We start from the raw sequence: 21,615 nt of genomic DNA on the forward strand, positions 1-21,615 counted from the left end.
CTGCTGTAATGGTCAAGGGCAACAGTCACTTGGGCTCCCAAAGCACATGTTTCAGTTGGTGCATCATCACAATTAACCATGGGTGGTTAGTGTGGATTAATTAAATTTTATGTCATTGCATGCCATGGATTACTAGCATCTCATCTTCCATTAGGCAGGAGCTCAGCACCATGCCAAGCCCAAAAGCATGAGCAAACTAACTCCCAAACCCATCTTTATGGTTTATCTTCTAACACCACTCTCACTATCAAGTTGGACCCAATCAGGAGACAGGAACTACACAGGTGTAAACAGGGGAAATATAAGGAATTATTATACTATGATAGGAAAATAACTCTAGAAATGGAAGGAGAACTCTAAAGGGTACCTTAGGGCTTAGGAAGAGGACCCAAGGCAGGCCAAACTTGGAAGGGGAATTTGGACTTTGTTGAATAAGATGTGGTTACAGACCACCACTGGAGAGAAGTTTACTGAATTGCCCAAGCTAGAGCTGGTCCATAGTCACTGAAAAAGCAAGAATAACACTCTGGGTGGGACACACATGAGCAGAAGCTTGTAGGCAGGCATGCAGAGGGAGTTGGGGCACTACCGTAGACACTTTTGGAACTTGGAGTTGGATTGGCCTTGGTCTGCAGAAACCAAGCATACTTACATGTATGGCCCAGGCCAGGGTGGTTCTGGTCCACTGTGCGGAATGAAGATCAAGCTTACACCAGCTTGGTGTGGCTTACCTAGTCGAGAAGTGGGTGCTGGGGAGGCATGACCTGGGCTGGGGCAGTCCTTTGCTCGCTGGGGCTCCCTGCTCTTCTGCTGTTGCCTGAATCAAGAGTTGGAGAAAAAGTGCTGTGTAAGCCACACCCTGAGGCATGGAGCACTGGAGAAAACTGTATAGTCAATAGTAAAGAAAAAATCATACTCTCCAAGAGGCTGGTGAATGAGCATAAGGAACCATGAAGGAAAACTTCTTATCCCTGCAGTGTCTCTCCAGAGCACTCTCCTGACAAAACTTAACATCAAGCCAGCTGGCAAGGGGAACATTTAAAATGTCCAACTACCTTGTCTCGGATTAGGCAATTAAATAAAAATTTATAGTAGAGAATCATTAAATTGATAACTGGCACACCACACCTTTTTTTACCTTTTACCATTTCTCTCTCTGTCTCTCTGTCTCTGTCTCTGTCTCTCTCTCTCTCACACACACACACACACACACACACACACACACACCCCTCATATGTGTATTTATGTAAGTATTTGTAGTGTCTAAATGAAAAATTAAAATATATAATTTTCAATAAAATATGCTCAGCCATAAGTATGTTAAAGACATCATGCAGTGGTCAGATGCATTCATCTCTAAGGGGAATAACTATGAATGTGGTGTTGAGTGCAGAATGATGCAGGGGTCTTGGCTTAAATATCTCAGGGTCACCGGTGAAGTAATTTTTCCAAAATGCAAACAACCGTTGATAAATTTCAAACAAATAAAGAATTATCATTTGATATAAGTGGCAGTTGCATTCCTGGAAATTTCTACATACATTATACACGTGTAAAAATCATTTATAAATACACAAAACAGAGTTGGTACTAGATTCTTGCTGTAGTGTAAGGGCCTGACATTAAGCCTTTGATTGCCAAGGCATCCATTTCAAAAGACATCCTTCTTGAAGAAACATATTGCCAGCTGTATGACACAGCTACCAGCAAAACAACCAGATAAGGAATTAGGCTGCCCTCACTCATGAATTTCCCCTTTCAGATAGCCCTGCATAACCTAGATAACTGACCACTTGAGTGATCCCATCTCTTCCTCCCTGTGCCCTAATTCCCACTCTTATGCTTTAAATTAGCTAATAAGGAGTGAACCTGCAAAATTCTAGATATCCCACCCTCTGACCCTAATAAATGCAGAGCCCCAGGTCCCCACTCTCGCCTTCTCAACCCACTACCTTGCTGTGTGGCCCTCAGGCATGCTGTGTATCCTTCAGGACCTGTGAGTAATAAATATTATTTCTCAAAATTCCCTGATGGTTTTTGCTAAGATGTGTCCTGCAATCATAACAAGAACTACAAGGGCCAGTCTAGCCACAGCAGTGGCCTGAGTGGGGGAACTGTCTTTGGGGCTTGTTATGAGCAGTATGGACCCAGGTGAGTGCCTCAGGTATTTCTAGACAAGAGGATCTTTATCAAAAGGCTGGGACAGTCACAACATATGTAAACACAGTGTTTTCACCCATATGAATGTATATTTGGACAATCAGAAGTTGACTGTGATAATTGCATGTGTGACAGGCTGTGCAGTATCCCTGACCCTTTCCCACTCAGTGCCTATCACTGGGCCAAACACACATAATTTCATTACTTTTCCAAATGACCCATGGGGTTCAGTCCTCCACAACCCTTGGGAACCACTGCTCTACCTTCTTCATGCCTCTTTGCATTGCACTCCTGCTTTCTTTCAGGTTCCCTTTTGGCACTGAGTGTCTGTCTTCTGACCTATGATGTTTGTACTTCAGAAAGAAGCTTGGTGGTAAAGAGGACGGCTCCCCATTACCACAAATTTTGCTGATACCACAGGGAAGCACATGTGGATCAGTCTGGCAGCCCTCCTTTCTCTGCATGTCATGACTGAGGAAGATCAGGACCGTGTTCTGATCCTCACCATTCCTCTATCGCAACCCATTTTTTTCTTCAAAGATGCTGTTAAATCTTTCATTAATGTTGTTTTGCCTGCATACTGTGATTTTTTTTTTTCTTGGCTTTGGAGTCAAACTGAACTGAGTTGAAATATGGATGTATGGTTTTCATCAAAAGAAACAGCCAATCCACAATATTGTTTGAGATAAGACTATACCAACACCAATTATTTTCACTACATTGAGAGGCAGAGAGGTTGCTTTCATCTTACAAAGGGTAAACTTTATTTTAATTTTTATTTTATATTGGAGTATAGTTGATTAACAATATTGTGTTAGTTTCAGGTGTACCACAAAGTGATTCAGTTATACATATACATGTATCTATTCTTTTTCAAATTCTTTTCCCGTTTAGGTTATTACAGAATATTGAGCAGAATTCCCTGTGCTGTACAGTAGGTCCTTGTTGGTTTTCTGTTTTAAATATAGTAGTGTGTACATGTCAATCCCAAATTCCCAGTCTGACCCCCCCACCACACTTCCCCCACTGGTAACCATAGTTTGCTCTCTAAGTCTGTGAGTCTGTTTCTATTTGGTAAATAAGTTCATTTGTATCATTTTTTTTTTTTAGATTCTGCATATAAGCGATATCATATGATCTTTGTCTTTTTGTCTGACTTACTTCACTTAGGATGATAATCTCCAGACCCATCCATATTGCTGCAAATGACACTATTTTGTTCCTTTTAATGCCTGAGTAATATTCCATTGTATATATGTACCACATCTTCTTTATCCATTCATCTGTTGTTGGACATACAGGTTACTTCCATGTTTTGGCTATTGTAAATAGTGCTGCAGTGAACATTTTGGAGCATGTATCCTTTCAAACCATGTTTTCCTCTGGATATACGCCCAGGAGTGGGATTGCTGGATCATATGGTAGCTCTATTTTTAGTTTCTTAAGGAACCTCCATACTGTTCTCCATAGTGGCTGTACCAAGTTACATTCCTACCAACAGTGTAGGAGGGCTCCACAAAGGATAGACTTTAACGAGAAGGGAGATTTGATTTGGTTACCAAAAATAAGTATGTACATACACACATATATACATTTACCACAGGCTTCCAGTCTGAGTAACATGACTCTCCTAAAACCTGTTTTTTGCTGATGATACTCCAGTTTATAATTATGTTTATGCAAATGGTTCCAATGAACTCTAAGACTTTTGTTGAGCAAAAAGAGAAAAGAAACACATGTATACTGTACCCAAAGATTAGAACTTCCTGCTTTTTAATTCCTCATGCAGTTTTAAATATTCTTTATGGCTTTCATTCCCAAAGGTAATCAATGATTATGCAGACATGCACGTTACACTCCATGGGAGCTGCCCTTTCAGGAACTTGGTTTTGAGCTGTAAAGACTCCCACTATGTCTCCTGAAGGTCATGGTAAGATGTTTAAATCACAAATACAGCCGTGTGATCACTGAATTCTCCTAAGGAGCATCTTTCTTTTGACTTTTACTTATATATGTTCTCTTTTAAGTGTCTCAAAGAAGCCTGAGGCATTGTAGGCCCTTTGGGTACTTTGAATTTTTTGTAAAGTGTTAATGATACTTTATAATAATGACATCAAATGAATTGACATTTGATCACACACAAAAAATTTTAACTTACACTTTTTTCTTCATTTACTGGCTTTCAATGGACTTCCAAAACTTCTAGGGACCTATACAGAAAATGACCCTTTAAAATGAAAATATACCACTCTGTGTTTGTCATAAATATGTTATCAAAATATAAGAAAATCTATTAGTGGGGAAAGACAAGTAGAAGAATGTCAAAAAGTTGTGTAGAAAGAGATCATATCTACTACTTTGCTCAGTCATCCACTCTGCATTTTAAGAGAGACATTGAATATTTCTAAAATAAAGTGACCCACATGGTAGACTATTTAGAAACAAAGTCAAGTGATTATTAATTTAAGGAAGTGCATGTGTTTAAAATACAGAATAGAAAATAAAATTAGGGCCAATCTTGAAAATTGCATAATTTTTGGAAGCAAATTTCATCACAATAGTTCTTGTTTTGTAACAATTAGATCAGTCCAAAAGGGAGATAGTGTATTCCTTATTGTATGAATTTAAGAAAAGGCTTTTTCTTTTCCTCCAGGAGTCATAGATGTTGTATTGAATATAAGCTTTAGATGGAACATCAAGCCAATGCCTTTCACGTTTCCTTTTAATGTTTGTGTTCGGTGTTTTTAATCGGGATCAGTACGGAGCCTCACTCATGGTAGATCTGCAGTATTTGTTTACTTCTGCTGTGAATTCATGTCATTTATGTTTATTGATGGTTCTTGATTCATGGGATGCTTATTATTTTCATGCAATAAAAAATAGATATTAGGCACTTTATGTATGTTGCATCTGGGTAATTCCCAACTGCATTGTTTATCATCAATGCAAGTGTCACATTGCCTGAGATACCTTCTCCAGCTCTCTCAGTCAGAGCAACTGGATGCCTTCTCTGTTGCCTTTAGAACTTTGGAAAATTCATACATACACAGAGATCTAAAATGCACACACACATCTATACATATAAACATGTACATGTACATGTATATGTATATATATCCACCCACATAAATATTTTACTTTTTCTTTCAATAAGTTTTTTCATATTTGTGTGATTTTTAACAACAATAACAGAACCCTATGGGGTCAGGTATACCATAGGCAGACTTTAAAGCAGAGTGTGAATATCTTAAAATTAACATATTATAAAGATAGAAAATATAATATGAAAATTGAACAAAGCAACTTGATAATTCCAGAATAAATGCTTAAGAATTCTGTGACTTCGATAATACAACTAAATAACACTTTCGTATATGTACAATAAAGTTTTCTGTTTCTCTAGAACAAAAAAAGGATTACATGGCTTCCAATGAATGTGTCCCTTGGCTCTTTTTTTTTTCGAGTTAAGTTTTATTTGGGGCAAAATGAGGACTGCAGACCGAGAGACAGCAGTTCAGATAGCTCTGAGAAGCTGCTCCGAGGAGGCAAGGCGGGGAGCCAGGTTATATAGAAGTTTTGTAACAAAGGGCAGGTAGTCCGAACATCAAAAGATTATTGTTAATTAAGGAAAACCAGATATCTCAAGTTAAGGAATTTAGGGCTTTTCTATCTGTATCACGTGACTATACGATGCACACCACAACTTTTTGCCAAGCTATCAAATCCGTATTAGGGCTTTGTTTGCTTGCTTGATTGTTTATATATCCATAGCTATTTCCGTGTTCTCACCAAGTTCCAGCTTGTGTTACACTTACATTTCTTTAAGACTTTAGAATAGTATTACCGTGTCGTCAACAATAACTCAATTTCAGCTTTTCTACTAAAAGCTGAAATTGAGTTATTGTTGACGACACGGTAATACTTTAGAATAATATTTCTTATGGAATCAGGAAAGCTGAAATTGAATTATTGTTGATGACAAGGTAATACTATGCTAATAAAAGACTAAAGGCACCCTGCATCCTTGATACAAATTAAAAGATAGATCAAATGCCTTCGAAGAGGAAAGTCCACCCTCTTTCTCTAAAATAGACAAGAAGAAATACTATCTACTAAGGAATGTGAAAGAGAGATTTTGATTTGTAATGAATATATCATTTTGGAAGTGTGCTTTGGTATCATTAAGTATTCATTTATTTTCTTACTGATTTACTCAGCCCCCATTATTGTCTGCCATATGCATTACCCCATGTTACATGCTGAAGTGGAGAGGGGTGATAGCAAAGACGAATTGGGGAAAATGGACATTAACAGTGTACCAAAGAAAACTTAAAGTTCTGCAGAAAATCGTAAGGACATCTGGAAGAGGTGGTCACTTGCTCTGACTTGAGGGAGCTGGAGAAAGCATTTCAGGTGAGGCCATGCACGTCTTGGTCCAAACATTGCAGTGTGACTTCACCAGGTGAAAAGGATAGGTATTCCTAGAAGACACACTAGAAATCACAGAGTGGGGAGAGGAAATCAACAGCAACAAAAATATAACAGTGCATTAGGCAATAATAAAAGTTTTCAAAATGACTAGTCATAGGGTTTGGGAAGAATTGCAAGACAAGGTGACTAACAAAAGAGATAGGACCACACTGTATAAGTTTTTGTTGTTGTTTGCTTCATAATTCCTAAAGAAAATGGCAGAGTCAGCCAGTACAGTAAAATGTAATGTTTACAGTCAAAGAGGTCTCAAGGTAGGGTAAGAAGCAACAGTAGAGCTCTGGTCTGCAGTGTCATGCATTCCAACTGCCTCTTCTGTGCTTTTTTTCCTTTTGTGCTCTCTGCAAGGCACTTAGTGTTCTTATGTTATCTTCCGTGTTTCCTCTTCTTAAAAACATCCGGCAAAACCAATTCAACCTAAGGTGTAGAGCCCCAGAGTGAGGACCATGCTAAGCCATAAGAAATGACACACAGGTTATGGAATCAGGATTATTAAAGAAATACCACTGGGGAGAAATAAGGTCGTGTCTATGCTAATTACCGACATCCAAAGGAATTATGAACTCCTACGTTTTTACTCAGTGGCATTTCTACAGTGAGGCAGGAGGAGAGGTAATCCTCCTCAGAGATGTAGTTGTGAACATATTCTTAGTTCTAACACACCACTCCTACTTGTCCTGCTCTCCCAATTCACTTGGCCACATGACTTGTTTTGACACTACAGGCCATTGGGTACCAGCCATCACGGATTAGTCTGTAAATCTGTTTTCTACTTTAGGTGCCTAATTTCTCATTCATTATTTGCTTTGTTCCCTTCTATGTCCAATCATTCTCCTATCTATTTTCTCTAGTCTCTAAAAACCTTGACAGCAAATTTATGGTAATTATTTGATTTTTATTCATAAATTTAACTTACATATCACAACAAAGTACTTTGCAAGCAGAGTGGAAGGTCATTGCCATAAGGAAGTTGAGGGGCACTAAAAAGAGATTTTGTGGAAACTGTAATGTTTAACCTGGATATACCTATAGGTAAGATTATAAGGTGGCAGAAGAGGGAGTGTCAGGCAAGAAGTTTGGAAGCCAGTAGGATTAGGGGTATTTAAGAATGTCATAACCAGGTGGCTTGAAACTGTCATAAAATGCAATAATCAACCATTGTCACTGGTTGGGTTCTCTGGAAGTAGATGTTGAGGATGGGGTGTGGTGTGCAGAATATTCAAGAAGAATCAACACCCAATGAAAGACAAAAACAAGGATTGCCTCAGGAATAAAAATGATAAAACTTTTAGAAATTATTAGTGTAAGCCACTGTTAATAGATTAAAAGAGACATGATACTTTTGATTATCTCAGTATTTACAGAAAACGACCCATGACACCATTTAACATCCTTTCATAGTAACCAGAACAACAACAACATAAACCTCAGCAGACTAGAAATGAAAAGATACTTATTTTAACTTGATAAAGACAAAAATCAAAAAACAAAACAAAATAAACATCATACTGGAAGGTGAAGGGTTTAAACCATTTCTTTTAAAATTGGGAACGTGAAAAGAATGCCCACTGTCACTGCTCTATTCAACGTTGTGCTAGGAAGCCTAGCTAAGGTAGTAAGACAAGAAACGAAACTATCATGTATAAGAAATATAGGGCTTCCCTGGTGGCGCAGTGGTTGAGAGTCCACCTGCCAATGCAGGGGACAGGGGTTCGAGCCCTGGTCTGGGAAGATCCCACATGCCGCAGAGCAACTAGGTTCGTGAGCCACAATTACTGAGCCTGCGCGTCTGGAGCCTGTGCTCCGCAACAAGAGAGGCCACGATAATGAGAGGCCCGCGCACCGCGATGAAGAGCGGCCCCCGCTTGCCGCAACTAGAGAAAGCCCTCGCACAGAAATGAAGACCCAACACAGCCATAAATAAATAATAAATAAATAAATACTTTAAAAAAAAAAAAAAAAAAGAAATATAAAGGAGGAAACATAATCATTATTAGCAGTAGATAAAATAGTTGTCAACATGGAAACAAAACTCTAAACAAATTTTTGAATTTCAAAGACAGTTTAGCATGTTTGCAGGATATAAGAGTATTACCCTAAAAATCGATTGCAGTTAGATATCACAGCAACAAATTATTAGGAAACATGAAGACATCGTTTACAGAAATATATAATGCCCAATAATAAATCTAAAAGAATATGTGTTTATGTCCTTTATGGAAGAACATTTTCAAATTTTATTGAAAAACATTGGATAAGTCCCAAAACGTTATTAAAGGAATATCAATTTTCCTCAAATGTGTCTAAATACAATTCTAATAAAAATCCCGAAGGTGGTACTTACCTAGCTGGCAAGAATATTCCAAAATGTATATGGCAGAAATAGGGCCAAAATAGCCAAGAAAACAATATTTTTAAGATGTTAGTTCAAAACAATTGTGATAAATAAGAACAAAGTTGGGAATGTTACCCCAACTGATTTTGACTTACTATAATCATGTCAGTATGAGACGTGTAAAGATGGATATGTAAATCACTGAAAGAGAATAGAGTCCAGAATTAAATCCACACATAAAGGGATGGTCTGTTGATTTTCAACAAATGTGCCAAAGTGATTCAAAGGGGAAAGACATATTTTCAATAAATGGTGCTAGAGCAATTAGATATACATATTCAATAAAATGATCTTTGACTCTTACCTCAAAGCATATATGAAGATAAACTCAGAATGGATCATAGACCTAAATGGAAGAGCTAAAACTATAAAACTTGTAGAAAAACTATGAGAAGATATTTGTAGTTCTGAGTTTCTATATAGACTCATAAAAATTTTTATTGATATATGGGACACAACATACTAATAAACTAGATTTTGTTAAATTTAAAAGCTTTTGCTCTTCAAAATACTCTGTTAAGGAATTAAAAAGACAAGTCACAGACTGAAAGCAAATACTTGTAAAACATATATTGGACATAGGATTTATATTCAGGGTATGTAAAGAAGACTTGCAGCTCAGCAATAGAAGAAAAAAATCCAGTAAGGAAATTGGCAAAATATTTGTATAGAAACTTCACCATAGAGGAAATATATAAATAAATGGTAAAATAAGCCTGTTTTTTTTGAGCCTGTAAAATACCAATGGTAATTTTTTTTAATGTCCTGTTTTTTAAATTTTTGAAGTGTGAGTGTGGTGCCAAGGTGTGTCTGGGTGTGAATCTGCACCTGTGCCCTGCAGTGTGAAATGTGAGGAGAGACATGGAGGGGGAGAATGAAGCCCAGGGACTAAGGTCCACTGGAAAGACCAGCAGCCTGGTAGAGGCCATGCAATTTAAGATAAACAATAAGGGAGGGGAAATGGTTGATGACAGAAATAAGGAGGGACTGGGAGAAGTATGAGAATCTATATAACCTGATCACTCAGAAATAGGAACTACGAAATGTCGGTTATGCAAAAAGGGGAACTCTGAATTACCAACTTCAGCCTTGACCAAGGTCTTATTCCTCCTCCCAGAATTAAAATACAGATTTTCTTTCCCTTTAGAGATACCTGAGTAATGGTGGCATAGTGATTGTAAATATATTAAAATATTTTCTAATTTCCCGAAAGTCATTGACAAACTATAGTGACTTCAATAAAAACTAAAAATATCTAAAATAAAAATGGTATAGACAACAATATTTTGCTTCAAAACTTATACTATATTCTTAGTTTTATCATATTTAATTTTCCTTATAAAATTGATTAGCCATTTTCAATTTAAAATTTTCTATTATGCATATGTATAAATATATTTTGAATACCATTTCCATGCTTAACTTATTTACATAAATCATGAAAAAATAACTTTTAGTTTGTATAAAGATATAATTTAATATCTGGTGGGAAGAATAGGTATGTAGCTGAAGATCTTTCTTGTGGATTACATTATGTATGGTCTCTGGATATGAATGTGATCTCCAGAACTTTTTCTACATTGGATGAATACACCTAAGGACTTGCTTGACCACCTTACATATATGAGTATTTGTAGATACCTAAGTGTTTTCTGTTTGAATCAGAATAAATAGAGCTGAATTTGTTTTAGGTTGTAGAATTTCTCCAGCATAACATGGGGCTAAACTCCTTCAAATCACTTGTTTTTCAACTTGGACATACATGAATAGGCAGGATTATCTATGTATTTCATTTGAAATACACTAAATGCTTCAATCCGATATCAGTGCTTAATTTTCTCTCTGAACATCTGTCTAATTTTATAGTGAACTAGGCTAAAAAAAAGCACAAAAAGGGACTTCCCTGGTGGCGCAGTGGTTAAGAATCCGCCTGCCAATTCAGGGGACACGGGTTTGATCCCTGGTCTGGGAAGATCCCACATGCCACGGAGCAACTAAGCCCGTGCGCCACAACTGCTGAGCCCACATGCCACAACTACTGAAGCCCACGCACCTAGAGCCCATGCTCTGCAACAAGAGGAGACACTGCAATGAGAAGCCCGCACACAGCAACGAAGAGTAGCCCCCGCTCGCCGCAACTAGAGAAAGCCTGCACGCAGCAATGAAGACCCAACACAGCCAAAAATAAATAAGTAAATAAGTAAATAAATAAACAAAACAGAAAAATATAAAGAAAAGCACAAAAGAAGTAATATTTATGAGCAGAAATCCTAATGGGTCATGATTTTCCACCAAAGAGACTAAAATATGTCGTCAGTTTAATACACCACTCAGTAGGAGCACTGTACAATAATTCCACCTCTTCTTCATCTGGGTACAATTTCTGATAACATTATTCACTTGTTCTTTGGATGTAGTAAACTTTTACCTCTTGAAAATTTGCTTCACATTCTCCAGGTCGGAGGATGCATGATGATGAAGAAACGAGTAAGTATTCCTTTACCCAGCTCTGTCCAGGGCTGCTGCAATATTCGATGCACAGACTGTACAATGAAAAGCATGCACAGCCATACACAGCAGCCCGTGCGCACTATCACCCCTGTTTTCTTCCTTCATCTGTGGAAATCTGCAGGAAGCCAAGTGTTGCCATAACTGTAGCCTGTTGCCTCAGCTTCTTTGCTAATCAGAGACCAGACCACCACCACCAAGCTATAAAGTGGGTGGGGCTGGGCTGTTTCTTTCTGCTCTGTACCTGAGCTGTGGAATTTGGTTCCAAGAAAAGAGCTCTATCATGAAAATAAGCTATTCTCCCAATCATTCAAATGGGAATTTCAAAACTTGGACTTGAAAGGACTTCCAACATATTCTAATCAAGATCTCTTCTCTGTCCAGATCCTCTCTTTTCCTATTTTCAAATGCAGCAAATAAACAGCCTGACCCAAATGTTCCAAATTGCTAAAGAATTCATATGATGGTACTGGATTGACCTCCAAATGAATGTAAGGTGGTGTATTTTCACCACTTGCCATGCTTACACAATAGAATATGTACCCAATGAGATTTTTAGTTGCATATGTCTTGGCCTCTACTGGACTAGTTTGAGCCTTAGAATCTTTTAAAATTCAATAAAGTCTAGAATAAGGACACTCAGAGCATCTCTGCTGTTTTTGCTTTTGCCCACCACTTTCTTTGGTGACAACAAGCACTAATAAAGTGTATCTCTCTTTAATATTCATGTGTGTTAGAAATGAAAAAAAGAGAAGTGTGTGTAATGTGTGTGATCCTTGTATCTTAAGTGAAAACTCAAATGTATCAGCTAAATATGCATTTTCCTAGCGCCATTTTGCCCATTGAGGTGGTATGGATACATTTCTTTAAGCGCACCAATGATAAATGATGAGCAGTGACAATGACTTGAGATCAACTTGTTAGTTGAAGATCTGCCTAGAATGCCTGGGTCAGAGGGCTCTCACACTTTCTCTTAGATCTTTCACCTGCTCTCTGGTGCAGTTCAGGGGCCTTTTCTCCAGCTTGTCCAGCACTCTGAGCCTGCATCGACTCTCTGCAGGGTGCCATAGACAGAGAGGTAAACCCAGTCCAATCCATGATTTCAAGAGAATTTTAAGAGAAGTAAGCATGCCATATAATGCGTGCCTTGAAAGAGGTATGTCTCCAATGCCAGGGAAGTTAAAAACAAGAATCTCATTTTCAGGTAGGGCAATAAGAGGAAAGCTACCTGGAAGAAGTGACATTTAGGCCAACTTTGAAATTTGGGTATTATTTTAATGGGCAGAGAAGCACAGGGGCTCTTGTGCCAGAGAGCATGGCATTAACTAATGTGTGGAGGAATGTTTGGGACTAATGTGAATAGTCCAGTTTGCCAGATGAGTGGAGCAAAATATAAGGCAGGAACCAAGAAAGTTGAGATCTGGAGAACCAAGAAAGTTGAGATCTGAATACAACTTATTGAGGAACAGGGATGTGATGTAACTGGGTTTTAGCAAACTCATCAGAAGGTGGTTTTCATATGGGATGAGTAGTAAGAGGCTAGAGGTGAGAAGGCCTGGTAGGAGGTGAAAGGTGAGAAGGGGATTTATAGGAAGGATGATGCATAGACAGATGGCTCTAATAGTCTTAACTAATTAATTAATTCCTGCTGAGCACTGGGGATATGTGCTGAGCAAAAATTCAGTCTAATACAGTGGGAGAAATTAAATAATCACACATCTGAGCAGAATCACATCTGTGATGAATACTTGACAGAAGCAATTTGACTCTAGGAAGATTTCAGAACTTGGGGGAGTGATTGGCAATATTATACTTTGAGCCCCAGATAATGTCGCATTAAGGAATTTGGGTTTGTCTTTTAGACTGTGAAAAACCACTGAAAATTTTGGATCAGAAACTAAGATTAAGAAAGCAGCCTTTCTCTTGGTCAACGTGGTCTTCTTTCTAGAGTTGGGATATTACATTATATACACCATGAAATTCTGGAAACAATCAGAGATGGGAAATCCTATATATGCCTCTTCTACCTTGAGTTGATGTCCAGTGGTCATTCAGTCAAATGCTTTTTAAAAGAATACTTCTGTTAAAACTTCAGTAATTCATTCAGAACAGTATAGCAACTGTACTTATGTTATAGTGCCTTGGATAGTTGACGGATTCTACCTTTCCAGCATTGTGTTGTTTAATTTTCTGGAGTTACTGTTGGACATATCTGGTTATTTTTTCTCAGGTTGACATAAAGTCAAAATGAAAATAAGTAAGGAGAAGCATAGTGACCTTAAAAACTGTAACTTTAAAAAGTACTTCTGTGACTTATGAAACTTCTATCAAGGATTTTTATCGATTATGTTTATCATTTTTTACTGTATAGGTCCAATTTAAACACTTCCTTTAAAATTTATTGCCAAAAAAACTTTCTCTCAATTAACATATATTTGTAGTTTTTTTTCTAAAAATCATTATTCTCACCTGTTTATCTTAACTTCAAAGAAATTGAGGATCTTTTCTTTATAGTGGTAAAATATGCATAACGTAATATTTATCGTTTTAACTGTTCCGAAGTGTGTAATTCAGTAGCATCAAATAACATTTGCAATGTTGTGTAATCATCACCACTATATCTAAAACTTTTTGGTCATCCCCAACAAAAACTTTGTATCAATTAAACAATAATTCCTCTTTCCCCTTAACTCTATTCTACTTTCTGTCTCTATGAATCACCAAATGATTGTTGTTTTGTATCTGGACAATTTCACTTAGCATAATTTTTTCAAGATACATCCATGTTGCAGCATATATAAAAATTTCACTTCTTTTTATGGCTGAATAATATTCCTTTGTATGTATATATCACAATTTGTTTAGACATTCCTTTGCTCAAGGACACATGTTATTTACACCTTTTGGCTATTGAGAATAACTTGGCTATGAACATTGGTGTACATATATATGTTCAAGTCCCTGCTTTTAATTCTTTTGAATGTATACCTAGGAATGAAATTGCGGGTCATATGGTAGTTTCATGTTTAGTCTTTTGAAAAAACAACAAACTGTTTTCAACAGCAGCTGTACCATTTTACATTCCCACCAGCAATGCACAAGAGTTCCAATTTCTCTACATCCTTGTCATCACTTGTTTTCTTTTTTTTTTTTTAACCCATCCTAGTAGGTATAAAATGCTATCTTATCTCATTGTAGCTGTGATTTGCATTTCCCTAATGACTAATGATATTGAGCACATTTTCATGTGCTTATCAGCCATTTGCATATCTCCTTTGAGAAATGTCTATTCAAGTCCTTTGCCCATTTTTGAATTGGGTTATTTGGTGTTATGGAGTTGTGGGAGCTCTTTATATATTCTGGATATTAATCCCCTATCAGATGTTATTTGCAAATATTTTACCCCATTATTTATTTATATAATTTGATAGTATCCTTTGATGCACAAACATTAATTTGATCAAGTCCAATTTATCATTTGTTTCTTTTGTTACCTGTGCTTTGGTGTCATAGTCCTTAAGTCGTTGCCAAATCCAATGTAATGAAGACTTTAAATTTTTTTTCCCTGAGTTTTACAGTTTGAGCTCTTAAATTTAGATCTAAAATTTAGATCTTTGATCCATTTTGAATTGACTTTTGCATTTAATATGAGGTAAGGGTCCAACTTCTTTTGCATGTGGATATCCAGTTTTCCCAGCACCATTTGTTGAAAAGACTTTCTTTTTCCCATTGAATGGTCTTGGCACCTTTGTCAAAAATCAGTTTACCATATATGTGAGAGTTTATTTCTGAGCTCTCTATTCTATGCCAGTGGTCTATATGTCTGTCCTTAATGCCAATACCATTCTGTATTAGTTACTACAGCTTTGCAGTAAGTTTCAAAGTCAGGAAGTATGAGTCTTCCAGTTTTCTTTCTTTTTTTAAGGACTGTTTTAGCTATTTAAGGCCCCCTAAAATTCCATTTTTGTGAAAAGAACTATTGGTATTTTGATAGGGATGACATTGAAGCTGTAGCTTGCTTTGGGTGGTATTAACATCATAAAAATATTAAGTCTTCCTAGCCATGAATATAAATATCTTTCCATTTATTTTTGTCTTCTTTAGTTTCTTATTTAGTTATTCATTTATTTTTTGGCTGCGTTGGGTCCTCGTTGCTACGAGCGGGCTTTCTCTAGTTGCGGTGAGTGGGGGCTATTCTTTGTTGCAGTGCGCGGGCTTCTCATTGCGGTGGTTTCTCTTGTTGCAGAGCAGGGGCTCGAGGCACGTGGGCTCAGTAGTTGTGGCACGTGGGCTGTAGAATGCAGGCTCAGTAGTTGTGGCGCATGGGCTTAGTTGCTCTGCAGCATGTGGGATCTTCCCGGACCAGGGATCAAACCCCTGTCCCCTGCATTGGCAGGCGGATTCTTAATCACTGCGCCACCAGGGAAGTCCCTTCTTCAGTTTCTTTCAGCAATATTTTGTAGTTTTGAGTGTACAACTCTTTCACCTGCTTGGTTAGATTTACTACAAAGTATTTAATTCTTTTAGGTGCTATTATCAGTAGGATTGCTTTCCTAAATTTTTTTTGGCCTTTTTTATTGCTGGTATTTAGAAACACATCTGATTTTTGCGTGTTGATCTTGTACTCTGCAACTTCGCTGAATTTATTAGTTTCTACTTGGTGTATTCTATATGCTGGATGGTGTCATCTGCAATAGTTTTAGCTCTTTCTATTTTGGATGCCTTTTATTCACTTTTCTTTTCTGATAGCTCTGGTTAGAACTTCCAGTAGAATGTTGAATAGCAGCAGTGAAAGTGGGTATTCTTGTTTTTGTTCCTTATCTTAGGTGGACAGTTTTCAGTCCCTTACCATTGATTATAATGTTAGCTGTGGGTTTTTGTAAATATTTTTTAATAGGTTGAGGGATTTTCCCTCTATTTCCAGACTTCTGGAAGTTTTTTTATCATGAAAGTGTGTTTGATTTTGTCAAATGCCTTTTCTGCATCAATTGGGATAATCATGTGGTTTTTTTCCTTGTTCTATTAATGTGACACATTACATTGATTAATATTCTTATGTTGAACGACTCTTACATTTCAGGAATAAATGCTGCTTGGTCATGGTAAGTAATTATTTTAAAATGCTATTGGATTCAATTTACTAATATTTTGTTGAGGATTTGTGCATCTATCTTCATAAGGGCTATTGATCTGTGATTTACTTTTCTTGTGGTATTTTTTTTTCTGGCTTTGATATAAATTAATGCTGGACTCATAAAATGAGGTAGGAAGTGTTCCCTCCTTGTCAATGATTTGGAAGAGCTTGAGAAGGATTGATATTAATTCTTCTTTAAATGTTCGGTAGAATTCTTTTGTGAAGCCACCTGGTCCAGGACTTCTCTTTGCTGGTAAGTTTTAGATTAATAATTCAATCTCTTTACCTGTTATAGGTCTGTTGAGATTTTCTCTTTCTTTGTGAGTTGGTTTAGGGCATTTGTGTGTTTCAAGAAGTTTGCCCATTTCTCTAATGGTTATCTAATTTGTTGGCTTACAGTTGTTCATAGTATCCTTCTATAATTCCTTTTTGCCTCTATAAGGTTTGTAGTAATACTTCCACTGTTATTCTGATTTTAGTTATTTGTGTCTTCTCTTTTTTATTTTGTCAGTCTAGCTAAAGGTTTGTCAATTTTGTTTATTTTTTCAAAGAACCAATTTGTGGTTTCATTAATAGTTTTCTATTGTTTTATTTCTCTATTTTGTTAACTTTGCTCTAAACTTTATTGTTTCTTTCCATCTGCTAGCTTTGAGTTTGGCTTTATTTTCCTTTTCTAGTTCCTTATGGTATGAAGCTGTTGATTTGAGATCTGACATTTTTTTACAATGTAAACATTTGCACCTATAGATTTCCCTCTGAGCACTACTTCCACTGCATCCCATAAATTTAGTATGTTGTGTTTTTATTTGTTTCTAAGTATTTTCTAATTTATCTTGTGATGGCGTCTTTAAGAGTATGTTGTTGAGTTTCCACAAATCTGTGAATTTTCCTGTTTTCTTTGTTACTGATTTTTAACTTCATCCTGTTGTGATTGGAGAAGGCACTTAGTATGATATCTGTCTTTTCATCTATTCAGACTTATTTTGTGGTTTAACATGTGATCTGTCCTGTAGAATGTCCCATGTGCACTTGAAAAAAACCTGTATTCTGCTGTTTTGGGGTAGTGTTCTATATGTCTTTTATATCTAGTTGGTTTATTGCATTTTTCAAGTCCTCTATTTTCTTACATCTCTTATGTCTGACTGATCTATCCATTACTGAAAGCAGGGCATTGAAATCACCACTATTATTATAGAGCTCTCTATTTCTCACCTTCTGTTCTATCAATTTTTTGCTTCATATATTTTGAGGTATTTTATTAAGTGCATAAATGTTTATAATTTCTATTTTCATTGTGATATCGAACCTTTTTTAATTTAATTTTTTATTGAAGTATAGTTGATTTACAACATTTTATTAGTTTCAGGTGTAGACATAGTGATTCAATATTTTTATAGGTTATACTCCATGTAAAGTTATTACAAAATAATGGCTATATTCCCTATGCTGTACAATATATCCTTGTTGCTTGTCTATTTTGTATATAGTAGTTTGTATCTCTTAATCCCATACCCCTATTTTGCCTTTCTCCCCTTCCCTCTCCCCACTGGTGACCACTAGTTTGTTTTCCATATCTGTGAGTCTGTTTCTAATTTGTTATATACCTTTGTTTTATTTTTTCAGATACCACATATGTGATAACATAGAGTATTTGTCTTTTTCTGTCTGACTTATTTCACTAAGCATAGTACTCTCTAGGTCCATTCACTTTGTTGCAAATGGCAGAATTTTATTCTTTTTTATGGCTGAGTAATATTCATAGTGTATATATACCACATCTTTATCCATTTATCTGTCGATGAATACTTAGATTATTTCTTGAGACTTTTATTAAGATACATCTTCTTTGTCTCTTGTAAACTTTTTAGAGTTAAAGTCTATTTTGTTTGATATTAGTGTAGCCACTCCAGCCCTATTTTCATCATCATTTGTATGAAATATTTTTTCTATCATTTTACGTTCAACCTATTTGTCTTTGGAAGTAATGTGAGTCTCTGATAGAGACCACATAGTTGAATTATAAATATTTATTCATTGTGCCAATCTCTGTATTTTTATTGGAGAGTTTAATCCATTTACACTTAAGGTAGTTACTGATAAGGAGGGATTTACTTCTGCCATTTTTCAGAAAACAAATATGTTTTCTCTATGCCTATAGGTTTTTATGTCCCTCATTTTCTCCATTACTGCTTTATTTTTAGTTAACTTTTCATAGTGAAATATTTCAATTCTCTTCTTAATTCTTTATACGTATATCCTATAGATATTTTCTTGGTGGTTACCATGGGTATTATATTTAATATCCCAAAGTTATAATAATCTAATTTGAATTGATGCCAACTTAACTTCAATAACATAAAAAAGCTCACTACTATACCACACCACCCTCAGTTTCTGTTATTAATGTCATAGATTACATCATTACACATTTTGTATACAATAAAATAGATTAATAATTTTTATGCATTTGTATTTTAAACGCTTTAGAAAATAAAAGTCAGGCTCAACCAAAATTACAGTAATAGTAGCTTTTACAGTTGCCCATGCATTTACCTTTACCCTAATTTCTTTATATGGCTTCAAGTTACTATCTTCCTTTCATTTCAACCTGAAGCACTCCCTTTAACATTTCTTGGAGGGAAGGTCTGGTGGTAATGACCTCCCTCAGCTTTTTAAAATCTAGGGGTGTCATTTCTCCCTCATTTTTGAAGAGTAGCTTTATTGGATATAAAGTTGCCCATCAACAGTTTTTTTTCCTGTAAGCATATTGAGTATATCAACCCACTGACTTCTGGCCTTCAAGCTTTCTGATGAGAAATTGACAGATAACCTCATTGGGGACCACTTGTATGTGATGAGTCACTTCTCTCTTGCTGCTTTCAAGATCGCCTCTTTGTCTCTGTCTTTCAACATTTTGATTATAATGTATCTCAGTGTGAGTATTTTTGAGTTTATTCTATTTGGAGTTTTTGAGCTTCTTGGATTTGTAGATGCATTTATTGCAATTTCAATCCTTTAAATTTGGGGAGTTTTCAGGCGTTATTCATTTCGTTCCTTTCTCTCTCTCTTCTCCTGATGGCATTCCCACAATGCCTATGTTGGTCCACTTGATGGTGTTTCACAGGTCTCTTAGGCTCTGTTCAATTTTCTTCATTCTTTTTTCTTTCTGTTCCTTAGACTTGATAATTTCAGTTGTTCTTTCTTTATGTTCACTTATTCTTCCACTTGCACAAATCTGCTTTTTAACCCTTTTGAGGTATTTTTCATTTCAGTTATTGTACTTTTCAGCATCAAAATTTCTTTTTGGTTCTATTTGAAAATAATTTATTCTCTTCATTGATATTTTTTAATATATTATTTTCCTTTGTCCATGTCTTCCTTTAGCTCTTTGAGTGTCTTTAAAAGAGTTGTTTTAAAATCTTTGTCTAGTAATTTTGACATCTATGCTTCCTCAGGTACATTTTCTGTTGCTTTATTTTGCTTCTTTGAATCAGCTATACATTCTTGTTTCTTTGTATGCCTTGTTGTTTTTTTATTGAAAATTGGACTTTTGAATTTGATAACATGGAAACTGGGGAAATCAGATTTTCCCTTTTCCTCAGAGTTTGGTACTTTAAAAAGTTGCTATAAGGTGTCTCTGTATTGGAGTAAAAGCTTAAGATCTTCTGCATGTCTTTTCTGAGCTCCATATTTCCCTAGGTATGCATGGTGGCTTTCTAAATTCCCCCATATACATAGTTGCTTTTGAATATCAAAAACAAACAAACAAACAAAAAGCAAGCAAACAAAAAAACAGGTGGCTCTTTTAAACCTCCTGGAAATTACTTCAGCTGGTGGCAGTTGGAACATTGGTGGCCAGCCTCCATATCCACACTTCAGCAGTGAGAGCAGTAATTCACAGTTAGAACCAAGAACCTACATGTGGATGACAAGGATCTTATTGGCCACCCTGGCTCCAGAGGAAGCTGCTCCAGAAATTTGGGTTACGTTCTTCACAGCTGTCTGGTATGGGGCTGGGGTAGGGGGCTGAGTAGCTGCAACCACCCTAATGGTTGAAATAAACCAAAATTAATGAAAATGTCCTAGCCAAGCTATCCCCTTGAAGTTACAAGTGTTCAAATAAACTCCAAAGTTCCAAAGTATCCACCTCTGATAGTTTCTCCTAGTACAGTTGCTGTCCAGGTAGAGAGATGAATTCTTGGTGCTTCCAACTTCACTATCTTCCCTGACTTCATTCCCTTGAGGTTTAATCTTAATAGTAATGCATGATAACTTTTTAAACCATTTTGGTTTCCCTGTATTGGAGATCCTGATTTTCTCCTCTTTTATTAAATTTAGTGTCTATCAGCCGTTTATTGGCTACATTAAATAAATAACTTTAAGAAACCTAGATATTTTAATTAATCAGAAAATTACAGTGCACTAACATCCTAGTCAAGCAAGTGTCTTCACGGCACTATAGTACCAATTTGTGGGGTAACTGAAATCACTTTTCTTTGCTATTACTAACTGTCATGCAGTATGAAATAATTTAAAGAGTATAAAGGTTCTTGAGGAGAGCAATTTACCTATGTTCTTTTTAAAAATCTTTTATTGGAATATAGTTGATTTACAATGTTGTGTTAGTTTCAGGTGTACAACAAAGGGAATCAGTTATATATATACATGTATCCACTTTTTTTTTTTTTTTCAAGATTCTTTTCCCATATAGGCCATTACAGAGTATTGAGTAGCATTCCATGTGCTATACAGCAGGTTCTTATTAGTTATCTCTTTTATATATAATAGTGTGTATATGTCAATACCAGTCTCCCAATTTATTCCTCCCCCTCCCTTATCCCCTGGTAACCACAAGTTTGTTTTCTACATCTGTGACTCTACTTATATTTTGTAAATAAGCTCATTTGTATCATTTATTTAGATTCCACAT

The 21,615-nt window shown here is 36.2% G+C and overlaps 1 protein-coding gene across 8 annotated transcripts in view; it reads left to right on the plus strand.

Annotated features, from left to right (window-relative positions):
* The window catches only part of LOC309621446 (uncharacterized protein), a 583,198-nt gene that overhangs the window by 208,967 nt on the left and 352,616 nt on the right, over window positions 1-21,615 (plus strand). The window contains exons 1-2 of one of the 8 annotated variants that reach the window (XR_014240030.1): window positions 283-2,916; window positions 3,984-4,090. The exons of 5 other annotated variants lie outside the window; for them this stretch is intronic. The gene's annotated coding sequence lies outside the window, so the exon portion shown is untranslated. Of the gene's footprint in view, window positions 1-282; window positions 4,091-21,615 lie in introns of those variants that run through there. 2 more of the 8 variants (XR_014240028.1, XR_014240029.1) reach the window with 2 other exon arrangements.

Source organism: Balaenoptera borealis (assembly GCF_965194805.1).
Source record: "Balaenoptera borealis genome assembly, contig: HAP1_SCAFFOLD_463, whole genome shotgun sequence".
NCBI lineage: Eukaryota > Metazoa > Chordata > Mammalia > Artiodactyla > Balaenopteridae > Balaenoptera > Balaenoptera borealis.